We start from the raw sequence: 25,967 nt of genomic DNA, 5'->3' as shown, positions 1-25,967 counted from the left end.
TGCCCAAAGCTTTTGCCAGACATAGGCATAATCTTTACTCTTTGCCGCGATGAATTTAGTGGCTTGTTCTGATGAGGTCAGACAAGAGAGATCAGTCACAATAACAAAAACACAAGTGTGGAGCAGAAGGTCCATCTAATTAGATAATGTTAGAAGGGAAAACTATCCTCTCTTAGATAAAAATTATTTGGAGGGTTTGAGAGACTCCTGGTAAACTATAAATGAAAAACACTGAACGTAGAAATCTATGCCACAACTGAAAACCATATACAAGCAAAATACTTGAAAAACTGTATAATGCGAGTTAAAAAAATAAGATGACTACAAAAAGAAATAATGACAGTGAACGCATAAAAAAATTGTTATAGCAGAGAATATCTCGAAAATGCTGTGCTTCTGGCTCATATCGAATAATGCCTTACGAGCTCGTTAGATGAATAATTCTGGAAATGAACAATCCCCAAAGTGGAGAGAGGGAGAACGAGAGATGGAAAGAGTGGAAGCCCACTGGCTGATTCTGCAAAATCTCTAATTGGTGCTTTGGTTATTTCGAATCTGCTATGTTAATCTGCTGCTAGTCTCTATACCTGCGGTTTTTTTTTGGGGGGGAGGGAGAACACTAAATAAAGCAGTACTTCAAGCAAGTTCTAGGTTTTGCACTAGAATTTCGGTGTTTATTACTCTACATAGAGCTAGGTTAAGTTTATAAACATTTGATTTTTCAGGTTGTTCCTTGCAAAATTTTGGGACTTTATCAGATCCTCTATAATTAACGTTATATCCCAAAGTGCAATTTGTACACATAGATTCCTCTTCAGGTTTCTTTCTGCGATACTAGAATCGTGATTTAAGATATACTTGACGTAGCTTTCTTCCCGATTGTATCCTTCTTAAGTATAATTAAAGCCCTAATAGCAGTAATACAGCATAGAATCAACGTGTCCGCGATAGAAATCTGAACATTGCTCACACTTTGCCCCATTGCCTCATGTAACATGTCTCATGTTTTTGATTTATGATTTTTGGGCAAGGTGATGAGAAAAAGCGGGTAACGCCTGATTTCTCTTTTTCTGCTCGTGGTAAGCTGTTGGATATAGTTTACATTGAAGCCTGCTTTAGTGAAATCTTCTAAAATATATTGCTGTTCATTGTTCGAAGAATAACCTGTATTGTCTCGTTTTCATTGATAAAATTTTTCACTGAGTAAAATTTTGTATCTTGTTATTTTACAGTTTTATAAGGTAATTTCTCCCTCTTTTTCGCACAGCTTCAAGATGTAACTGGAATCACGCTCGACGCGTCATTCAAGAAATCCGCAGTTCGAATCCCGGCGAGGGCATTGCGAATTTTTTCCGTTTCCTGATATTGAAAAATTCTAAAAGTCTCCACAAGTTTATTAATATTTTGGTGATCATTAGTATTAAATAAATGATGGTACGTAGACCATAACCAAGTGATTAAGACCGCAGAATACTGGTAGTTCGATCTGGCTTACGTTTAAACCCAAGTGAACGGGCTGATTAATTTTTAGGTGCAGTTTTGTGTAAATGAAGTTGTGGCAATGAATTCTGTACATAATCTTGTACAAATCATATTGTACAATCTTCTTATTTCTTATATAGAACTGTAGATTTTGTGATTCTGAATCTCACAACATTTAAAGAACGAAAAATACTTAAATAGAACCTTAAATATGGGCTTGACAGGCTTTGGTGATATTTGGCGATTTCTCGTCAACTTGGCAACTTATTGGAAGTTTTCTGGAAACAGATTTTTGAGACTCTAGGAGTGAAAGTAAAGCAATGTAAATTAGGTAAATCCAGAAGTTTTTAAAAGATCAAGCAACGCCATATAAATACGGTATCAGGAAACAGAAGAGAGTCATTTGTTAGTTTTAAGTAATTTCAAAGACTGCGAGTCAAAGATTTAGCTAAACTGTGTTTTGGCGCTTGCTTTGTGAGTGATACACTATGATATTTATTGTGTGTTAAGAATGATCTGCTTAACACTGAGTTTTCCTCAATTTAATTACAGCTGTTATTTTTGCTATGTTGTCTTATTAATTGCAATAAATTGTCAATTTCTTCTTTCATCTGGAGTAATTATTTAAAGAGATCTCCACGAACTCTTAGTTCGCAAAATAAAATGGAGAAATTAGGGAAAACTGTATCTTGTTAAGAAAAAATCTGACTTACGATTAACTTTCATATACAGCAAACGATTAACTTTAGCATATAAATAAACAAAAGTGCATAAACTGAAGGACTGAAAATCCTCGTCTTCAGCGTTATAATATCCTTACATCCACAGAATGCTATACACAGCGTGCAATGTCTTCTGTCTCTTCAGGCAGATAACCTTCGCGTGCTTTGCCCAAGCAAAAAGAAATATTTAATAAACGAAGAAATGCACGAAACAAATATTTAAAGAGGCATTCTTACTGGAAATAAATAATCATTATCAGTTGCTAGAAAAAATCATCATCACAGCATGATTCATCACTCTATCTTGTCAGATACGAGATATTGTTGTTTGCGTGGACTTAGGCCCTATTTAGATTTCGTTTCTTTGCCTCGACTGTATGTTTGCTTCTATCGGTACTTAATAGAAGGTAAATATTTTCCCCTTCATTTCCTGATATATACTTTCAAATGATGCAAGCAGCGTGATCAACAAACTATACATACATAGTCATGATTCCCTATTGTTTGTTAATATAGCTTGTCTCAAGAAAATGCTTTACCTTAGTCAGAAAACAATATTCAGTGGAATAATAATTGGATTAGATACAGAAAACTTTGCTGGAAATAACTGAAGTTTTATCCCTATAATAATTTCTTATGGGAATATAAATACAGAGAGTGTTTACACATTTTTAGAACGATTTCGACAAAGAATTTTAAAAAAAAGCAAATGTTTTGGAATAAAAATTACTATGGAGGAACCTAATAGGTGGGCCACCATCACCTCTTATGAAGGGAAGGGATAGTTACAACCATGCATTCTCCGGAATTTGAACCCAGGCCCTTTCGGTATCACAGACAGGCTTCCCTAACCACTATACCGACTGGGCGACTCTGTAGCAGCATTAAATAAAATAATAAACCAGGGATTACAACTTAAAAAAGCTAAAAAACATAATGTTCAACAGCTTTTGCCGACACAGGTGTCTCATGGCAGAACAATTTGTAAAACCCTGTATGAAAATTATTTAGCAGGATACAAATGGAAATACATTTTAATCTTTGATGCAGTATAGTGCAATAAAAAAGAGTCAACAAAACTTGTAAATGACTGCGAAAAAAAAGGGTCTAGTTTTATCGAAAAAGGAGAGCAAAAAGGAACAATCTGGTTCCGTCAACGCAAAGAATAAGGAATTTATGATTATCACAGGATTCATTTACAATGGAAAATTAAAATAAGAAGAAAGGGAAAAGTAATATTAAAATCAACTCAACATACTATATTACATCCTAGTACTACAGCATCGTACATCCTAGATCAATAACGTAATAGGATGGGCAACTTACATGGGATCCAGCAAAAATCAAAACAGAGTTAAATCGCGTTACCAAGATGATTACAAAAGAAATTACGTACTGAAAGTGGGGGAAAAATTACAGACATAGAGCTAAATGACGGATTCCTTTGGAAATTTCTGAGATCTCTTAAAAACAAATATAAGTGTAATCAGCCTACTACTGCTGAGAACACTACTTCGTACTCAGGTGTTGACAAAGTTAAAGGTTTCTCTGAAATTCAGAACAATAACTCACTCCTAATGTGACACTAGTGGACCCAAAGTTCATCACGCAAGTTGAAGAATTTCTTGATTCCTGGATCTGCGCCTTCCCAACAAGCCCTATACCTGACTGCGCTACTCCTAGTGAAATTCAAAATATAATACATAAGCTGGACATTAAAATGGCCTAGGGCCATGATGGAATTACGAACAACATATTATTCAATTTACTTTCCAATGATCAAATTCACTCGCTTGCCTGACTCTAAGTTACTTTCCAAGTCCTTGGAAAAGTGCTAAGATCTTTGTTCTCGACAAGCCTGGGAAGGACAGCACTAAATTGGAGAATTTTCGTCTTGTAAGTTTGCTTTCCAATATCATCAAAATTTACGAACGTCTAATCTTAGAAAAGGATGAATTCATATCTTTAGCTACTTCCTTCCAATAAATACGGATTCAGGAAGCAACCGTTTACTTCAAAGTAACTAGTCAGGTTGGTTGTATTTATCGCGGCAGCTCCCCATCATAAGAAAAACACGGCACTCCTTATGATAAAAGTGGCATAAGAGGTTGATCTACAAACTGATCAGTCTATGTCAGCTTGCTAGGCTAACGATACTGCGGTAGCCGTGAGCTCTATCAAACCGACTAATGCTATCTTCAAACTCCATGACTTAGATGTTGAAGACTGGTACAGGAAATGGAGAATCAGTATAAATGCTTCAAAGCTCCTATTGCTGAAGAGACGCAAGATTTGGAAAATAGCATCGAACAACCTCTATTTATTTAAGAAAATTGTGAACCATATAAATAATCTAAGTGGAGGTTATCAATGACCAAAGGCTCACATGGACTTGTCATATTAAGCACATTAGGAAAAACCTGTTGATATGACTAACCAACTTACTGTACTCCTAGGAAAATTATTCTGGACTGTCTCTCAATAAAAAGAGAAGGATATGTCTATGCATTATAAGGCAAATTCTATGCTACACATCTGCAGTCAGGGAGCCAGGCTCAAAGCCACACTTTCATAAACTTCAGGTAGTGCAGAATAAGATTTTGAGAAGAACTGTAAATTCTCGTTCCTGACAACCTGATCCATTCAAAATCAACCCTATAAGAAAAAAATCACAGTCTATAATGGGTCTATAGTGGACCACATTACTAAACTTAATAAGCATTTCTTCAAAACTGGATTTAGCTGCGATGCTGCAAATTTTTCATGCTTTAGTTACCAGATCATTCCAGGAGATAAGTTGATTAGACTATTTGCTTCTCACATGCTTAAAGATCACAATTTCATAACCTAGTTTTGACTACCGTCGTTTACTTGTATTATTGCGCAGCGTGACTTTTTATCTCTCGTCTCTTTCCATCTCATTGGCACGTATGTAGTACAGGAGACAATGGTCTTCCAACATTTATCTCCTTTTCTTGACCGTTTTCGCAGTTTCACGTTTTCAGTTTCGCAGCTTGTCAAAGTCATGTGCCCTCAGTGGCTTAATTTTCTTATGTAGCTTGTTAAGGCTCCTTCTGGGGCCACATAAGCAACTTCTTAATCCGCATCCGTATCCTGCTGTTATTCTGCGCCTTTTTCTTTCTCTTTTTGTATTTTTTTGCTGTTAATTTGCGTTATAATTTTTCATTGTTCTGCTGCTAACAAACTTAGCAAAACCAAGCTGTTTTTTAAATGTAACATGCGGTTAATCTGCTATCAGTTCATCAGGAATTTTACTATATTTAGACTCTGTTTAGAATTCTGTTGAAGTCAGAGTAAATACAGGATCTGATTTAGAATTTATTATTTTATTTTTATTTATTATTGCTGTTAGTAAAATTAGAATCTTTCAGTTATTTTTGTATCCAATCAAAATCTACTGTTCTTATCCAGTCATCTTTGTATCAAATTGTAGACAGCATTTTTTAACACTAGAGGTGATATTAGTCTCGAAATGCTCTTTTTGTCCGAATCACTTTTCAAATTATTGCCACAAATGTTATCGCCGCGTATTATTTTTAAAGATATTAAATTATGAAAAGTCTGTAGGTATGTACATACCTACAGACTTATGTATGTTCCTCACTTTACTGAAAAAAACGGAACTTAGAGCCACCAAATTTTGAGTTGACGTAGACCTCCACCAGAATAGGTGCACCCCGAAGCCCGAATTTTGAAATATGAATTTTTGTTGATTTATTCCGTATTTTGCATAAATTTATAATGAATTTTTGATTATTAAACTTAGCGATTTGAAAGCGGGCAGTGGCAATATTGTTTGAAATGAAACATATTTTCTCCAATGCACAAGACTGTTGCCTTTCGAAGAAAATGGGAGCTATTTATTTTTCAGTTTTTATTAACTAACTCAATTATTTAAAAACAGTGTGTTGTCACTACCGGAAGTCAAATACTTTTGACTTCTACGCTCCAGATTGTTTCCATTGTCATGAAAGCCCAAGATCTTTAAATTTCAAATTTAATCTGGAAGGTTACTCAATAACAAACTAACAAACTAAACACCACGAAGAAAGGAAAGAGAAAATACCTTATATACTCCAACTTTTAAAGCTCGACTGGGGATTAGGGGACCCAATCACCAAATCGTGGCGGTAGCGAATTATTTTAGTTCAGGCGCTTTTTAGTTCAGGCGCCAGTGTGAGTCATTCGTTTTTTGAAGCAGGAAACATGAAAAATGCATAATGCCCTCGCAAGGACTGGAACCTGGACCTCTCGAATACGCCCCGAGTATGGTACCGTTACACCAAGAAGCCATGGTGGAAGGAGGGAGGAAATACCGAATAAATATTTTCTTTTTTATGATAACTCTCTTAAGTGGCTGTCGCCCAAGTGGCTTTTTTTTAAAGAAGTAATATAGGGAGTATAAAAAAAAAGTGCATGGCAAAACTTAACACTATATCGGGAATTCTAAAGATACGCCGTTTTCAAATATTTTGTGATTTTGCTTTGTATTTTATGCTGCGTAAATGCAAAGACCGAGATATTTAATAAATACTGTTGAAAGTTAATGATAAAAAGACATAAAAAGTTTTGTAAGTCATCTTAATAAGAAAAATTGAATAGGGATATAATAAACTGAGAAAATGCTGTATGCCAGTAGTTGACACTGTATCAGAAATTCTAAACATATGATGCCTTGCTGCTGTTAATTTTGCTATTGAATTATAAGCTGCTGAAGTACAAAAAAAGCTACGCCTAACAATAAAGCCAAAAAGTCAAAAAAAAAAAAAAAGTGTTGGCAGGAGTGAGTTTAAGAGCCGATTGGCAACCTGTGATGCTCAGCAAGAATATAAAAGACCCTTGGTGCAACGTTAAAATCTGAATCCTTTCAGATTTTATTTTCTTACTTTCTTTCTTTATTTACCACGAATGTTTCTCATATTCACTTTTATTTACTGTTCTCCTTAAGTAAAATAAATGTGGCATAAAAGCAGTTAAAAAAATCTACTTTTCGAAGGCATATTTTATTATTTTTTTAATGTCTTTTCCTTTTCTAAATTTACATTTTAATCTAACGTTTATACTTAATTTTTCAGCTTGTGTATACATACATAATGCAAATATATGTTCCTTAATAAACAAGTTAATGGCAGAAATAGCGACATTTTTTAATTCTTCACATGCATTTGAAAGGCAAATGTTGACATATGAATATATCGGAGATATTCCAAAAACGAAACAAATACATCACAATTTTTCTTACATTTATGTATATACATATAACCTGTTTCAACTGGATTATGCAATGTTTCATAGCGTGCACTGACATATGCATTAAAAAACATAAGCTATTCAGTCAAACTTGCACGACATATTTGTATCAAGGCGGAATTTAAATTTTTCTTCGACTGAGGCTAAGAAATATATATTCAGCGATTACGATTCCATTAAGCTAATCAAGTTAAGTTTCGTGTCTAATTTAAGCCTAAATAATCCTTACAAAAAATATGTATATATAAGTCCCATCCAAATCGCCTTCTGTTTCCAGTATTAATACTGGCTATTCAGTTTGTGAGAGGAGCTGCATCGATAATAGCGCTTCGATTAATCGATATGGATAGTATTTCAGCTGCTCTTTCGTGAGAAGAGCGTTTCTCTCGTAGCTGAGACGTCGAAGCAGAGATAGTCTGGTTACTTGTTGTATATATTCTCTAATGGTCAGCTTGAAGGTGTCAATGGCACGAATATGTATGTCTTTAGTTAAGGATTGAAATTTTTCATTTCTTAAAAATTTACAGCCAATATTTAGCAGCTGAGTAAGTACTTTTTAACTTCTTTTCTTTTTTGCATATAAAAATAAGTCAGTTGCGCCAAGAATAAAACTTAGAGCAAAAACTTTTATCTTTTATGACACAACTTGTTTAATAACTTTCTGATGTGTCGTCAATTGAGAATTTGCTAATGTTTTATGTTATAAATCTTTTCTGTTGAATGAAACTCTGCATATGTAAATTAGGAATGTGATTTTAGAATTTTGGTAGTGAGCGAGATTGTAATGCATATTTAATGTTCTTAATTTGCAAAAAGGTTATTTCAATTACATATATTTCCAATTTTGCGTGATAATTATTCACTTTTTTTCGAATACAAATGATTTTTTTAAAACAGTTTGTTTCCGTGGAAAAGTAACATGTTTTATTACTTATTATAAATGAACCTGTTTCGTAACTTTCAATTTTTAAAATTTTTTTCAAGTGGAAACCATAAATTTTTCTTTTTTAAAGACTAAAAAAATTGCAAATGGAGCTCCAAATATCTGCACTAACTAGGACCGCTGTCAACTAAGAGTTAAATTATTGGGTTTTTTTTTTATTTCAAATGATTTTTAATAAAAATTAAGATCCTTTTTATGCCTGTGTTTCTTGTTTCATTACAACGAAGGTTATAAATGTAAAAAAATTCTTATTTCTATTAAAATAAATACTGTTTAAAATTTAAAATAAAAAAACTGAAAGGTTTCAGATTTTAAGTTACGTCCAAAGTGGCTTTTTTTAACATTTTGTGTGTTAACTTTATTTATAAATATTCTTCGCACTTAAACCATAAACTTCAATTCAAGAGCAATATCGAAAAATAATTTTAATTTGAACATATCTTAATTTCCAATGTGCAGTCTGGCGCGCTGGAGACAAAAATGTTTTTTCTGTACAACGTTACCATTGTCGCTTTGAAGTCCTTGAGTTTGTTAGTCAAAAATTCGTTAAAGTTTTACAAAATATGAAATCGATGATAAAACAAATTCCAAATTTCAAATTTGGACTTCCAGTTGCCCATATTCGCAGTAGGATTACATCATTCAAAATTCGATGGCCCTATGTATCATTGTTTTATCACAATGCTAGAAACATGCATACACTTATGCAGATTATTCATTATTTAATTTCTTCAAATATAATATAGGGCAATAATATTTGGTGGCAACAGTTTGAAAAGTGAAACGGACATTGAGTGATTCGACTCGAAATCGTAAAAAGAAAATAGTCCCTCAGGAACAAAGCCTCTTTGGACTAATAAAATAATGAACCGGATTTTATTTTTTTCTAATTTATATATTTAATAAAATACATCCTAAAATTAATACATAATCTTGTTTTTATTTCTATTGCACTAAAATTAAACAAAGAATTTGCTTTTTAACCTAAATCAAATCTTATGCTCTATTTTCTATTCAACTGAAATCAGATTAAGTGAAATGTTGATCGCGTTTGTTTAGTATAGGGATTCTCAACCTTTTTTTTCCATCGACTCTATTTAAAAGAACGGTTTCTTTTCATTAACCTCCTTACATTTATTTTTTGTACTATTACTATTGTTATTATTTTTGATTTACAAATATAAAAAAGTTGTCAGACACAAAATCGCAGATTCTATCGCACCCAAAGTTCGAATTTAATTACTGTCATGGCTGTCCTTGGTGTAGTGGTGGATTTTTTTTAATAATTGGCATATAATAGCTTAAATTAATTATTAAATCGGCTTGTTCAGAAATATGCAACCTGTTTCTTGTTTTCCGTAATAAGTTATTGACTAAATCCTGCTTTCACTGGGTAGAAGAGGAAAACGTCATCAAAGGTAACAACTTTAATTTTGGGGTATTTCTCTCGGATGACTTTAAAATTCCAAAACTTAGTATAACAATATATTTTGAATAATATTTGAGTTATTTGTAGGATAAAGCTGTCAATAAACAAATAATCGACAATTTTATGAATGTATTTTTATAATCAATAAGATCTTGATTATGCCGATCAATTGCCGGTGCATATTCGGCGATCGACTCTTAACTGATCCTTTGATCATCATTGACTCCCTTTAAAATTTCATCAACCTCAAGGGGGTCAATACTGAACCCGATAGAAATGAAATGAAAGTGTCTGACAAGTTTATTGGCTGAGATAAATTGCTCTGGTAAACTCAGTTTTTGGTACATGAAATTTACTTAACGTATCTAACGCAAAAATACAATTAGAATTCTCTTACCATTCACAAATTCAGTCCAACAAACGTTTTAAACACTTTTTATGCTTATTTTTTGCATGGTAACTAATGCAAGATAGATAATATTTAAAATTATTAAACAATTAAAGTACTTTAATAACTATTTTACTAATTTAATATATATCAAGATATATTAAATTTAATGCATATAAATTAGTACACTAAATTAAAATATTTAAACAGTTGTATTCCTAAAGATAAAATATAAATTTCGTTTTAATACAAGTAAAAATATAGATTTAAGAACGTACCCTATTTATTTAAGCAAAACAATTTAAGCGTCCGATAAGAAAACTTTTATTGTAATGCTGGAATAAGCGAGGTCAAGCTATCAAATTTTACAAATTTTTAAAGTTCGGTTGCATTTCTGAGCGTTAAATTCAAACAAAAATTTACATATTGACTATCAAATTTTAATTCCGATCATAATTTGAAAATTCCAGTTTGTTTTACAGTTAAGCTAACACGCAGCATTGCGCCGCGGTAGGGTGCCTATTGAGGATACAAATTAGCGCTTCATCATCCCAGTAATGTACATTGTGTTGTTACATCCCGCGTCTTAATTATTGCATATGCATCTAATGAAATTACATTCTGCTTTATCTAGTTATTTACAACTACAGGGTAAGTACGTTATAACAGAAAATGCGTAATTATATTAAGAAAATATATAAATGATCCAAATAACTTAACGCTATGTATGCGATGATCTGCTGTTTCAAGTACAACAAGGGAGTTAGGTTTCAATAACTAAAATGTGTTATGAACTTTATTTTGTCTTTAAAGCTGTAAAAATATGGTAGAGATTTTGAATTCGGGTAAAACAGAAAACCAGTTAAATCCACGGGGCCAAGATTTGAACCTCGCATCTTCCAGCTGCCAGCTGGATGTGATAGCATTTACGGAATAAGACTTCGCAGGGCAAATGCAATAATTTTTCATATTCCTCTCACTTAAAAGGTAACTGGGGAGAGGTACGAGGTACTGGGTAGTGGCAAATTATCGTCTATCGCATTTTAGTTCGGGTGTCGATGTATACAGACCATTAAACATTTTGGATGAGAAAACATGAAAATCCATTTTTGTCCCGGCTGGGATTCGAACTGTGGATGTGGGTAATTTAAGATAAGAACTAAACCCTTTATATGTGCTATTGGATGATACATCTGACAAATTGGACTAAGGTCTGATCGTTTGCATATCCACAGTGTGTCTTGAAGAACAAGATCTTTAGTTCCTTAATCAGATCGTTCTTTCTGTATTATGAAGATAAAGGGAGTTAGCAATAAATACTTAAAATAAAACACTCAAATTTCCGTTTTGCCAGTACCCTGCAGATTTACTTTCTCGTTTGTCAGATTTACTTACCACATCATCATCATATCTAATTGTTTAAAAAATGATTTAGAACACGAAACGTCCAGGAAAATTTAAAATGTGAGTAAAGATGATCCTACTTCAGGTACGCCATTCTGAGACCCTCATTTCTTAAGACAAGGCGAGTTATACGAGCTAGGTATTTTGAAACTCAGGTATTATCGCTCTAAAAAAAGCAATAAGACTCGGGCATACAAGCACCAAAGACTATGCTCATAAAATTTGTGCAATTGTTGGCCTTTACTGATGGCTTTGAAATCGTGACAGTTGAGACTTTTTGTGCTCTCGAGTTGGCAGCAAAAAATATTCATTCTACGGTCAATGAAGAAAAAACTAAGTTCATGACCAATTACAAATAGAAGACATAACCTGATAGCGCTGAAAATAAATGACTATGTTTTTGAGGAGGTTGAAAAATTTAAGTATTTGGGTGTAATGATAAATGATAATAATGGTACAACTACTGAAATCAAGATCCAAATCAACATGGCTAACAGAAACTATTATAGATTACCGAACCAGTTTAAACCAAAACACGTAAGGAGCAATACTAATAATCAGTTGTACAAGACCTTAGTAACACTTATAGTGTTGCATGGAAGTGAGTGCTAGAAAATGAATAAAACAGATAAGGAGAGAATAATGACATTTGAACGAAAATTTTGAGAAGAAGTTTTGGAGCAGTAACGGAAAATGGAGTGTGGAGAATAAGATATAATTCTGAATTTAGAGAAATTTTAGAGAACCAAATATAATAAAAGTTATTAAAAGCCTCTCAACTAAGATAACTAAGTCATATACATATACAAATATGGAGATGAAAATCCAGTGAAGAAAGGCATTCCAAAAGCCAGAAGGAAAGAGAAGGAGAGAAAGGCTACGGACGAGGTAGCTAGACAATGTGGAAAAGTGGTTAAAAAACGTTGGTGTTAATAGTTGGAGGACTGTCGCGATAGATGGATCAAGATGGCGGGAGCTTACTGAGACAGCCATCGCCGGAAATCGGCTGTACAGCGTAAAAAGAAGAATATTTGCGGCTGTACAGAAAACCTTAAAATTTTTTGTTCTAGTTTAGAAAGTTCGTATCTTCTTCAGAAAAAACTTATCGTCTACTACATTTTAGTTCGGGTGCCGATTTATACAAACCATTAAACATTTTGGATGAGAAAACATGAAAAACCAACTTTGCCCCGGCTGGGATTCGAACTGTATATCTTAAATTTGTCATATGGGTGTTCTAGTAACTACTTAGCATGCACGACGAAAGTGGGTAATTTAAGATAAGAACTAAACCTTTTATATGTGCTACTGGATGATACATCTGACAAATTGGACTAAGGTCTGACCGTTAGCATATCCACAGTATGTCTTGAAGAACAAGATCTTTAGTTCCTTAATCAGATCTTTATTTCTGTATTACGAAAATAAAGGGAGTTAGCAATAAATACTTAAAATAAAACACTCAAATTTCCGTTTTGTCAGTACCCTGCAGTTAAAGATTTACTTTACCACATCATTATCATATCTAATTGTTTAAAAAATGGTTTGGAACACGTTAAGGATTTAGACACGTTTCACTTGAGGATAGAACACATTATTCACAGCAAAACATTATCTAAGAGACACAGCAATGAAATGAAACGTGATAATAAAAGGAAACGCTCTGAGAGACTATATACCATTATAGAGTTTTTTTTTTAATTGCAAAGAGAGAGAGAGAGCACTGCGACAGTTACGGCTGATGAGTTTAGTGCGCATTTACAGAAAGAGGTTCCGACTTAAACATAGATAACTATATAAAATGCATAAGAAAAACATTTAGCGAGGGTCTAAACGATGGTACAGCTATCACAGTTATCATAATCATAAGATATAGCTCTCATTAGCTCTTTTAACACCTATGAAAGAAGGTTTAAGCCGTAGCCAGTGAAAAAATGTAAAGTGGTGCATGCAGAATTGTGCAACTGGATCAGCGAAATCGTCCTGGATGTGACTTCGCCTCTGCTTTACTGAGATTTGTCGCTTCTTATACCATCTAAATATGAAGTTGAACAGTTAGAACATTTAGACAAAAATCCTTAAAGTTAACAGTGTTTATTTGTCTAGAACGGGAAGTTCAACTTCCATAGGGAGCGTTCACACGATGGTTTAGATGTTATTATTGTCATAATCCTGAGGCGTAAATGGCATTAACTCCGATCACACGAATGAATACGGTTAAAGTTATACATGTGTGAAATTGCATGTGGATATTCAGTGGAATCATCGAATTAATATATGTATTCTTCGAGTTAATATATGTTCTTATACCAGAGTGGTATATATTTCAACAGAACATTTAAGCAAAATCCTTTTACTAGTTCCTGGTCACGTAGTAATGTCTGGTTACCTAATAAGCACGTTCGGCTTATGCCGCTTGCGCCTCGTAAAGCCTTCGTATGAATGCAGTACAAGTTACAGTACAAGTTGATCATGTAAAATCCTTTGTGTCACAAATGAGTGCAAAACTGAGATTACAATGACGCAAAAAACATGTAACATATAATAATGATTAAACGTAAAAATATATTGCGATCTGATGAACTGAACCTCAACCTGATCTTTTTCTCACGATTTTTACTTTCATATGAAAATAGATAAATAAATAAATAAAACTTTTTTTTATAAAATAAGCTTTTTATTAAAAACTCGTAAAATAATTAATGAACTAAAAGTAGAAATAATAAATTATCATATAGTTTAATGGGAACAAGTGATTAAATAATTCATCTACAACTTTATATCACAAATAATTAAAACTTCATCCTCGTCTTTTTTTTTTTTTTTTTTTTTTTTTGTTTTAGTGACACATTACCAGTCAAACTAATATGCTGCTGATTTTCTAATGAATCGAATAAGCGAATACAAAAAACTCGCTACAGTATGAATTAAACAGGAGTGAGGATGGGAGAGTTAAAAAGTAAGAGAATAAATCCTACTTTTAAAGAAGTATACACATTTTGAGACTTGGAGATAAAATTAAACAAAATTAAATAATAAATAAATATTATTAAATACGATTTAATAAAGATGGATAAATTGTTTTATTATTTTATTTTACAACATAACTCAAACTTTGTTTAACAATGAGCAGTAAAGCTAACAAAATAAATCAACTCAAGAAAAAAAAAAAAAAAAAAAAATCAAAACCTTCACTGTAGACAATTTTTTTGGGTAAAAAACATTGCTCAACATTGTTAACCATTAATAACCATTAATCAGCTGAGTTTGCCCACGCCACATACTTTTTTTCCTTCGTTTTTTCTAATATAAGATTATGAAACTGAAAAATAAATTTTCAACAATGAATAATTACTCTTTTATTTCCGACAATTGTTTATGTCAAGTGACAGAAAACAACCAGCGATTTTGTCAAAAAAATCAAGTTACGTAAAAATCTCTTGTAAACTTCATTTAAGAGAATTTTTTCGCTCTATCCAATGATGCAAACGCTAAATTACTGAAATTGTTAGTTTGTTAGTTATGAAGATGTGCACGAAAAACCGTTTCAACATTAAATTTAAAAAAAATTTATCGTGTTTTGAAAAAAAATCGCTTCACCATATTGTATTGTCATCTACAAACAGTCTGTGTATAAAGTTTGAATTCTATAGTTTGCCAGAAAGTAAGTTTATAAACGATGACAAACTTCCAACATTAGCGAGAAATACCATGAGTGAACTAAATAAAAGTTTATAACAACTAGATTGGTTTTCTACTCAGATTAATAGTTCTTAAAAATTCAAATTTATTTTTTATTAAACTTGACAGTATTGCTAAATTACAATGTATCCGTAAGATTACCTGAAATAGGTTGATATAAAAATCTTCGAAACTAATTTATGTAATAAAATATGGCAAGTTACTGTCGTATATTATTAACGTAAGTATCATTCAACATTAGTATTGTGTTTTTAGCATTAGTGAAATATTAATCACTTCAGGAAAAAATTGCTTCTCTGAAGTTTTTGAATTCCCAGTTTCGTTCATTGATGAAAAGGAGGATTTGATGCCACATATCTAATAATGTTGCACGTTTGGAACTTATTCACGATCGCCAGTTGTAATATTTAAGCAATTATTTAATGAGAATTGAAACGAGGAATAATTTTTACGAAGAACAGCAAATTAAAATATAGAATGAAATGAAGAATATTTTCTCAAACTATAACAACGTGATATTGTTATAACTACAAAATAATTTTAAGCCCTAAATTATTAAAATTTCCTCACCCTCACTTGAGGAAAATGTAATATTCCAAAAACCTTTTTTTACGAAACAAAAAAGCTTCATCATACTTTTAGACAGACAGCTCATTTCTAGGCTCAATTATTCTTTTGCTATACGATACTTTTTATTACATTTTCTATTTATTAATGTTTAAATGAGTTCCAAGAAATTGCTGGCTTCATGCCAGCAGTCCCTTGGGAAGAAACGCCATTGAGGGCATTTAATCAATGATTCAGAGGGGCTAGAAGCAAACACCTCTTCCCAGAAAATTTCTGTCATAAAGTTTATCAGAGCTTTACCGAAAAGTCCGCCAGTAAATATCCTGGCAGCAGTTCTATTGCTTGTAGCAGGATTTCATAATGACTTATACTTTAGGATTTTGTTTAAATCAAGCAGTAAAGGAAAAATAATGCGTATACATTCTATATGGAACTCTTAAATTCTCTACAACTGTAGGTAGTAAAGAAATACAGCATTTCGTAATCTTGGTTTAGTAGTGGTTAATATTGTATACTCCAAAAAATTTTACAGTTTTTTGAGATAAATACAAATGAAGCAGTACAAAAATATACAAATATTTCATGGTATCACATAAGCGCCCTTTCATTCTATAACAGTTTTCCATATTCCTTTTTTGAAAAAGTCATTAGACGTATTCATATAAGAATTATAGAAGTGCTGTTTGACAGTCTCCGAAGAAATGAAGTTTAGGTCATTCAAAGAATTTTGAAGTGACCTGATGAGATTAAAATCGAAGGGGGCAAAGTCTAGTGAATATCGGGGATGAAACAACACATCCTAGCCATATTTAAGTCTTTGTCTGATGTTCATCGAAATGTGCGGTCAAACATTGTCATAATGGACTCCTCAGCAAATGGGCAGTTCCGGGTTCGGTTTCTGCTATTAAAACTGCCATTTGGGAAGAGTATTTTTTTGAATTTATAATCCGATTGGAGAGCAATGCAATCTGATCATACAAAAGTCCCTTTATCCTTCCTAATTATCTGTCAATGTTAATTATAAGTCTCATTTACATTATGCCACTGTCGATTAAATGCAGGCAGATCCATGTTATAGAGAAATCCATTAGCCTTCCTTGTAAGATCACAAATACAGTTTAAGAATAAAGTATAACTGTAAGGTACTATTTAATCTTCCCGATCACTCGTTAAATGAAATAATATTTTTTAACGTTTTCTAAAATTTTCTTACTTTCAGTACTTATACAGTGTTTTATCATCAAATTTATTGATTAATCAACCACTCTGTATATGCATAGAAATCCTTTGAAAAATATGAATATTCTGGAAAACGGGAAATCATAGATAGGATAGAAATAATCGCAAACTTCTTTATTTCCAAAAACAGATGTTTTCCATAATGCAACTGATTGATTGCGCGATTGGCACAGGGTACCGAATCCCATTCTACACAAGAAACTGAGAGGTTAAATCGATACTGGTGGAAATACGTTCCTGAATGGAAACAGTTACAGATCCCACATAACAAGCAACCATAAATAAATATATGACGAACCATTTATTTTTGCCATTAAAAAAATTGGGATAATAGCTTGACTCCTTTGGCATATCACACCGCCACTCAAAAATAAAAAAGAAACAGTTCTTTACATATGTAAGGGACGTAAAATACATACATAAATGGAGGGAAATTCTAGCCTCATACGATATATGCATTTTAAAGCGTGCTCGGAAAACATTTTCTCTTTAGTATTGATCCTAGACATATACATCCAATTACAAGAGTTTGAATAAAAGATAGTGGCAGCACGCTGATAGTTCCAAAAATACTTTATTACCATAGATACAAACAAGTAAACTCCCTCAATATATTCTCCTATGTCTACCACCATCTGCTGAGTTACTGGAAGGGTTCATATGCCATCAGCATGGCCACTTTTGTTTTTCCCGTAGCTAATGATTGTCCCGTAAGTGTCCCGTAGTTGAGGATTTTTATATACGATATAAAAGTGCCTCTATATAGCAGGATTAATATCCCCCTCTCTGCTGTTAGAATGGATGCTTTGCATTTATTCTTTCCTTTTGGCAAGGAGATCATCATCGTACCAGATGAGTCTAGTTGGTGTTCCAGGATCTCCCATCCCCACAGTGGCAGGAGATCCATGAGAGCTCTTGCGTTACGATGCTGCGCATTGCCACGGAGGGGATGAGATTTGCCACTTGAGACATCAACTCACCCAAAGCTCAAGAAAAAGTGATAACATTTGTTGATGATTGATCCAAATCATCTTCAATAAAAGTGCAAGAGTGTCGTAATCTCCTGCGGCAGTGGCGACGGGAGGTACCGGAACACCAACTACACTCATCCCATATGAATTCTTACGGTCTCTTCGTCAAAATAAAACTACCATGGCAAGGCGTCCGCTGTAGCACCAGAGAGAAGGTTATCATTCGGGCTATATTATGGTTGCTGCGGAACACCAACAGAAAGGTTAATGGTATATCACGCCTTCCAATAATTTGGCAGAAAGTGGTAGACATGGCTAGCGATTATACTGAGTAATTTTTATATATGGTATATAGTAGCACCTATATTTTTCATACGGTATAATAATTATAATGTCTAAAGGTTTTATATATGGTATGTAGGCATTATGGTCTTTTTATGTATGGTATATAGGAATCTATACTTAAAAGCGTAAGGTTCTTCGAGACCAGAGGCACGATGCGGAATCTTTCTTTTAAAAATTTATCTAAAATTTTATATCAAGACTAATAAAAGAATTGCGTCTAATAAAGATTAATAAAGGCGTCCTTGATAAATTTATAAAGATAATGATTTATACATGGACTTCCAAAAGTTAAGCACGAACTGAAAATTAGCAATTTCGAAAACGTAGCTGAATTTGGGTGGCTGAAAATCGTGGCGAATACAGGTGACATTATGTAAATATCACATGTTGTATCAATTAGGATTCACTAACTCAATATACGCTAATTAAGCAGTCGTTGAAGAAGCCAGCCTTCTGAAGGGTTTGAGAAGGTTCTTTTCGATGCTGATACGAAGTTTTATAATTTTCATAGGATATTTTTTTATTATCTTCGTGTTTCTATGGCTGAAAGAAGATGAAAGACAATGAATGACAACTGGAGTACTGTCAGACGAATTGAAGTCAATCGATCAAAAATGCTGCTCTTTTCTTTAGCGTTGATCATTTGGTAATTTCTCGACTAGGGAAACAATTCTAAACAAGACAAACAGTTATTCCCGGACCTATGTTCGGTTCCAAGTGTTATTACCCACTTCTGAAGATTGGTATATTGCTAAAGTAGCTAAGAGGAAAAAGGCAAGCGATCTTTACAGCTATTACATCCAAGTTTGTTGCATTACTTAGTGAGGTAATATTTGCCAGTGCTGTGTACCAAAGGCTTCATTTGAAGGGTTTGTACCTCAGGTGCCAAATGTTTGTGTTTATCTAACCACCAAATGCAGAGGTGAAAGATCAAAGGGGTACTACATATCATTTGGGCTATCACAAATTGGCAAAACGTCCTATTCACAAATGTGTCCAATTTTACCCTGGAAGCAGATGGTAAGCGTGTAAGCGCCTGGCGAGAAGAAAGCATACAGAATTAGGCACAGAACATCACTCATCTAAGCGGCAGAGGATGGAAGAATTCAGAGGTGTGAACAACATGATGTGAACTAGAATTTCAATGGGATATCACACCTAACTGCATATTTTTAAATACGATTTTGTGACGATTTCGAGGTATTAGGATGAAGTGAAACAGCCGATTGTGAGACTCTGTACTGCAGCAGCTGGCCCTGATTTAAGTCCATATGGATGATGAAGCCGACCCCATCGAGTCAACGTCATTAACGAGTACTTAAAGAGTAAGGGTATTTCTCGTGTGTAGTGCCTGCTTTAATCCCACTGAATATCTTCGGGTTGCCCTCGAAAGTGCTGTCTATGCAGAGTTACTTCCTCTAACTAGTCTCAGAGAGTTAGAAATTGCTCAAATGGAGGAATGGCTGTTTCTAGCATCTGCGATGGCTGATCACCTCACAAAGCATAGGCAATTGTTATAAAATTTTTGTGAAGGTCCCGGGTGGCTTCAAGCATTATTAACGTAAGTTACGTTTTTGATTTAAATATAAATTTGATAATGACCCAATATGAATTCATAATATAATTTACGAAAATTAAATGTAATTTTCATCATTGTATATAATGCTTATTTTCTTTCATGCAGGAACATATTTTCTATCTTTTTTACATATGAAAGTTATTAAATCAGATTAAATAATGCGAAATTTTCTTTCCAAACAATTGGGTAGTAAAAGAAGTTTATTTATACATACAATTCTTAGAACTAACTTAGAATTCTGGATAATGTACAGATGCTTGTGGTTCTATTGGGAAGACTGTATTTAAATCTGTGGTTCTCAGATTTCTCTCAAAAGATTTTTGGAAGGATAAAAGCGGTATGAAACGTCTGTATTCTTTTTCTGGTAATGTTCTAGGTCGAAACTTGAATAGATCTTAAGCAGAGAGACAAACTGTGCTTTGTGTAAATTCAATAATTGAATCCAAATGTAAAATTTTAAGCACTGGCGAATTATATTATATCTTCAAACACGTCAGTAAAATTTTATTAAAATAATAACTGCCATCACTTTTATTGGATCTGATGATAAATCTCAACATTTATCTTAAAGATTTAGTTGGATAATTGATTATGGCAAAGCAAACCAAGTTACCTGCTGTTTCTATGGATGTCTGGAAAGAAAACTGACTGGCATTCAACGTATGCATGGAGAAAGCAACAATAATCTCTTGTAGCCGGGACTGTTTAGCCTGGAACTAACTTGCGTATTACTGTTCAGCAGTTTTAGTCATTCGGACACTGGTTAACAGCAATGACATATTATAACTCAGTATTAATATACTTTTAGATACTTTGGACTAGACACTGGTTAACAGCAATGACATATGACAACTCAGTATTAATATACTTTCAGATACTTTGGACTAAATAAATATTATTCTTTATGCTAGTAAGAGTTCAGATGCACCAGTGAATCTCAGAGCTGGTTTCTATTTGCAATTGAAATTGAATTTTACGCTTTAGAAATCAAATCATAGGCCTTTAATTGAATGCGTCTGATTCTATATATTTATATATTCATCTTTGGAGTTCTTTGGATCTTTCTTAAAGTACTGAATCCTTGGAGGTAAAAAATGAGAATACATTTATTGTTTGGGGGAAATAACATTATGAAGTCACATATACCCCATTTTCTCGATGATCTTCTGCCTTCTTTTCCGGCAACTCTACAATGCTGTCGCTATAGAACTTCTGTGATTTTCGTGGCAAATGGTTTCAAGGTTTTTTTAAATTAAATACAATTGAGGAAGTTCTGTAGAGACCGAAACAAGCAGTATCGGTGCTAAATGCAGCTAGTTCATTATCGATAATGCAGGTTCATGTTTATCGATCTATCGGTTAAAAGATTTTTGAGTCAGATCATTTTGGCAATCAAACGTTGAGCTTATTTTTGTAATCAGCTTACTCCAAACGGTTTAACACTGTTAGGATGTCTAAGTCCTTGTCGATGTCATGACTGCCTAAATGCCGGTATTGCCCGACTTTTGTCAAAATATAATCCAGTGTTTCTGTAATTTTAGCGCAATGCGAAGAGTATCTTGAGCATCGAAACTTCTAGAACGAAAGCAACTGAGCAATCTCAACTGTTGCTTTTGATAGCGTACGTTGCCCATAACAAGAAAATTTTCTCCATGAGCCTGCGTTGCATTTGCTCCTTTATCGAAATAAAATTATAAAACGCAGCACAGTTTTGCGGAAAGTTCACTATCTTCACGGAGCAATACCTTAGTCTGAGTATTTGAATTCCAACATTTTTCGCACATCTGACTAGCTTCAAATGCTAGGTCTGCACTGACTTTTCGCCCGACTCCTTGCGGCTCATATACTCCGAGATTTGCATTACTGACCCTATCTCGTGCAAAAAAGGATAAATATTTTTTAAACTACCCAAATATATAGGTTTTATAGGCTTTTACGATATTTTACTTGTTTTTATTCAAAGTTTAAACCCTCATTGATCCGTATTATCATTAAATTTGAGCAGTTTGCAGAGCTTATTATTTGCATCAGTCCATTATTAACTTTGTAGAGACATTAGGAATTTTTGAAAGCAGGCAAGATGAAAAATTAGCAACCGCCTTCGCAGGGAATAGAATCACGGACCTCTGGAATACCAGCCCAGCGTGCAGAAATACTACACCACGAAGGCACGCTAGGAAAGCGGGAGAAATACCCTACAACCTAGACTTCAATTTGTCATCTTAGATTTTAGATTTTAAGGCAATTAAGTCTGCTGCTTTTATTTCTACTTATGCGAATTCATTTGATAATTCACAGACAGAGAATGAAACCTTCCTAAGATGACCACTCACTGTTTCCGGTAGTTTTGGTCTTAAGCAGAGGTGGTCGGCTCAAAGAACGTAAAGGTGGATGATGTTCTGTACCAATTTTAACTTAAAGTTCTTAGAAATATTGATCACTTTTAGAGGTTGTGGTCTACGGAGGGCTGTGGCACAAGATTACTTCAGGACATTTGGTGACTACAGAAAAGTTATTATTTTCCGAATCCTCTGTAAGTTCTTTTAAGTTTGTCAGTGGCATTTAGTCTTTAGATTCTATATATGTAAATAAGCATAACAAGAGTAACAGTTCTGACACACACACAAAAGTGCGGGACAGTTAAAAGAGTAATCTTACATTAGAAAAGGTGAAAAGAAAAAAAGTGTGTGTGCCGTAGTCAGCTGATCAATGTTCACGTTTTCAGAGTTATAACTGTTGCCATACATTTTTTTTTCATATTCATTATACTGTTTATGTTTGGAATGTAAGTTGATGAAAGTAACCGATGATGGCGATATCCAGATTTGCTCGGGTTACCTGTGTCGGGTTACCTTTGCTCGGGTACCAAGCAGTTGTTACTGCTTCGACTTGTGAAAAATGTTCTAAATTTTTAGTGAATATTTTGCTCTTCTTCGCACAGTTTATACGAATTGTTAGCACTTAAAGATAGTAACACAATATTTAAAAACATTGGAAATTATCAAAATGTTTCCTGTAATTATTCTTTCTTTTGAAGCTGTGAATGGCAACGATTTGTAAAGGAATTTCAACAGGACTCCTAAGTATCAAAAACTTTTATTTAGGAAAACAGGTAAGATGTTATGTTTATATACTTAATATTGGGAAGTTTAAGATTCCAGTAATACAATTAACAGGATGTCATGAGCCTTATTGTTATGATCTAATTTTATTATTTGCATTATGCAAACTGTTTTGACGTACGTTTTAAGCTATTATGAGATGAATGAGCTTTAAGGTATGAGTCATCTACTTTAGTTATTGTTTCCAGCGTTAGCAGTGGCATCAAGATTTTAGATAATAGGGTTCAGAAAGGCGAAAAAAAAAAATGACGGAAAAGAAAGAAAGGACGAAGAGAAGAAAACGTCTGTGGCTCGTGGGGGCGCTCAGCTGATCAATGCTTACTTTTGCAAATAATGTTTTCGAATCTGAAAGTAATTAAAAACAATTTGATCACTGAGCAGTCAAAAAATTTTATTTCTCCTCATACGCTCGATGAATTAACAACATCAACATTTCACAGTCGAAAACGTTTAGTTTTCTTCGCGCGCTTTAAGATAAGAAATTATTCGAGATAGATCATTGGGGATTAAAAGCATGGTTTGGATGAAAGTTGGACAGGATTGGTATGTTGGATGGTCTTTTTAATTTAAAGCATTATTCGATTCATTACAGAATCGGAGGATTACTAGTCATAGTACACAAATTTCAATCAGAACTACAGTAACCTTCGCTGCTTAATAAAGCCAAATCGTTACAGCTTAAATAAAATTTTAAAAAGGAAGATACAAAGAAGAAGAGAAGTATATAAAGTTAGGCAACAATTGCCATTTCGCTAATAGTTCCTTTTAATTTGAATTAAATGTATTTTAAATTACATCAATGAGATACATAGTTAAAATAAAATAAAAACTAAATATTAATAAGAAGCCCTGCACAGTTTTTAAACAGCAATTTAAAATTTTAATCAATTCTGAGGATAAATTCAAAGACACGCTAAAATCTCAAGGGGGCCAACTAGTCACCATTTCATAACAGTGGGCCGCAAGGGAGTAAAAAAGCAGTCTCATAATTAATGATGCATTTAAAAAGATTAAATATATAAATTAAATTTTAAATACATAAAACTTACCTAATGTAGTTTTTTTTAAAAAATAGACTAAATATTAGGAAGTCCTCGTAGTAGATGGATAACTGTTATCTCTTTTCCGACATCTTCTTTCCCTGCTACTAGCTTTGGGATGCCCGGAGACATATGTTGTTCACTCTAGCGATTTTCAGGTCACACGAATGCATGTAAACTTGTATCTCGTGTCGTTCACATTGTTGTTGATACTTGCAACTGACCATGGAAATCACGTATGATACAAATTTTCGGCTTTCTGGCAATTTTGCAGGCAAATATTTGAAAAATTCCAATGAATTTTTGCTTTACAGCTGAATATCACTGAATTGATATTAATACCATATGTAAAGATATGTAAAGGGTCTGGCACTTTCTCAATGTCGGTATAGAAAATACTTTTGTGAAGTACTCGAGCTTGTATTGCCTTGATATCAGGCCGAATTCCAAGTTTTATTAATACATTATTACTGTATAATTTTTCGTTATTTTCTTGAACGAACTAAGGGCCGCAGAAAAATGAAAATCTCCGTGTTTGATATACATGCCTTGAGTCTAGATAAACTGTACTCACACATTCGTAAACTACATTCTTTGAATATGACTAGAGTTTCGTACACTACCACTAAATTGAAATTTCTCAGGGAGATCTCAAAATTATTTATAACTTTCCTGTAACAAGCTAAGAAATTTTTCAGTCTGTTTTAAAAATGCATTTGAATTAAAATATTTCTAAAATGTTTAATAAGCCTATCTTCATTATTTCGTTATTATTATTGTTGTTTTTCTCATCCATCGTTGAGAATCATCATGACCAGCAAAAAAATAAAAAATAATAATAAATAAAATTTTTATTACAAAGGCTTACATTCCAATACTATGCACTAAAAGAGATACCTAAGGACAACTTTTTTGGTCAAATTCTTTTACCGCATTTCTAGAGTAGGGAGACAACAAATCTCAAAGCGTTTTTTCTTTTTTGAAATAGTGTGCTTGCTTGGGCATTTTTAAGAGTAGATAAATTACACTTGTACAAAGATATACACGTGTGTTCTATGTGTATTTTGAATCTGTTGTTGCAGTACAGACAAGCAGGTTTGCTCAAAATTAAACAGTATGAAAATATAACGTCATTGCGAGGATCTATCATCCCAGTAATCTAATGAGCAATCTAACTGAAGTTTTCTGTTAAGATAATAATGAAAATTTGGTAGTTGTAATCAAGCAAATTATAATTGTGAATTTCGAAGGAATTACCGTCTTGCCTCGTGTGTGCTTAGGTGGTGCAAGTGGTAAGCATATCCGGCTAGCAGCAGGAAGATCCGTGATTAGAATTCCTGTGACGGCATAGTTGATTTTTTCCATTTCTTGTTAAAAAAAATTAATGTCTCTACAACTGCACTCGAACTAAAATGGGGTTGATGATAATTCTTACGCCTAGATCTAGTCGACTAGGTCTCGCGTCTCTCCCAGTCCCTCTTTTAGAGAGGAAAATATAACAAGTGATCGCATTCCCCGCCCCCCCCTGCATATTCTCGTTATGTAGCGTTAGCACGCTCTGTTAGGAATTGCAATATTCACGGTTCGAATAGTGGTGAAGATACTGTTGATATTTCCTACCTCCCGCTCGCAAATAAATAAAAAATTAAAAAATAGGATTTTTTTTTTTTTTTTTCCACAGATTTAGCAGATGAAAACTGTTTTGCAAGAGGGATATTATATATACATGTATGATAATACCTTCAATACTGAATAATATAGGC

The 25,967-nt window shown here is 33.4% G+C and overlaps 1 protein-coding gene across 2 annotated transcripts in view; it reads left to right on the top strand.

Moving 5' to 3' along the window:
• The first annotated feature begins 7,846 nt into the window (after positions 1 to 7,846).
• Positions 7,847 to 25,967, top strand: part of LOC118193179 (uncharacterized) — a 120,522-nt gene continuing 102,401 nt past the window's right edge. The window contains exon 1 of one of the 2 annotated variants that reach the window (XM_035364227.2): positions 7,847 to 8,020. The gene's annotated coding sequence lies outside the window, so the exon portion shown is untranslated. The remainder of the gene's footprint in view (positions 8,021 to 25,967) is intronic. The other variant, XM_035364226.2, reaches the window with a different exon arrangement.

The sequence above is a fragment of the Stegodyphus dumicola genome, chromosome 6 (genome assembly GCF_044657685.1).
Source record: "Stegodyphus dumicola isolate Sdum_Otavi_A_Nest chromosome 6, ASM4465768v1".
NCBI lineage: Eukaryota > Metazoa > Arthropoda > Arachnida > Araneae > Eresidae > Stegodyphus > Stegodyphus dumicola.
This window is presented reverse-complemented; position numbering and strand designations above follow the sequence as displayed.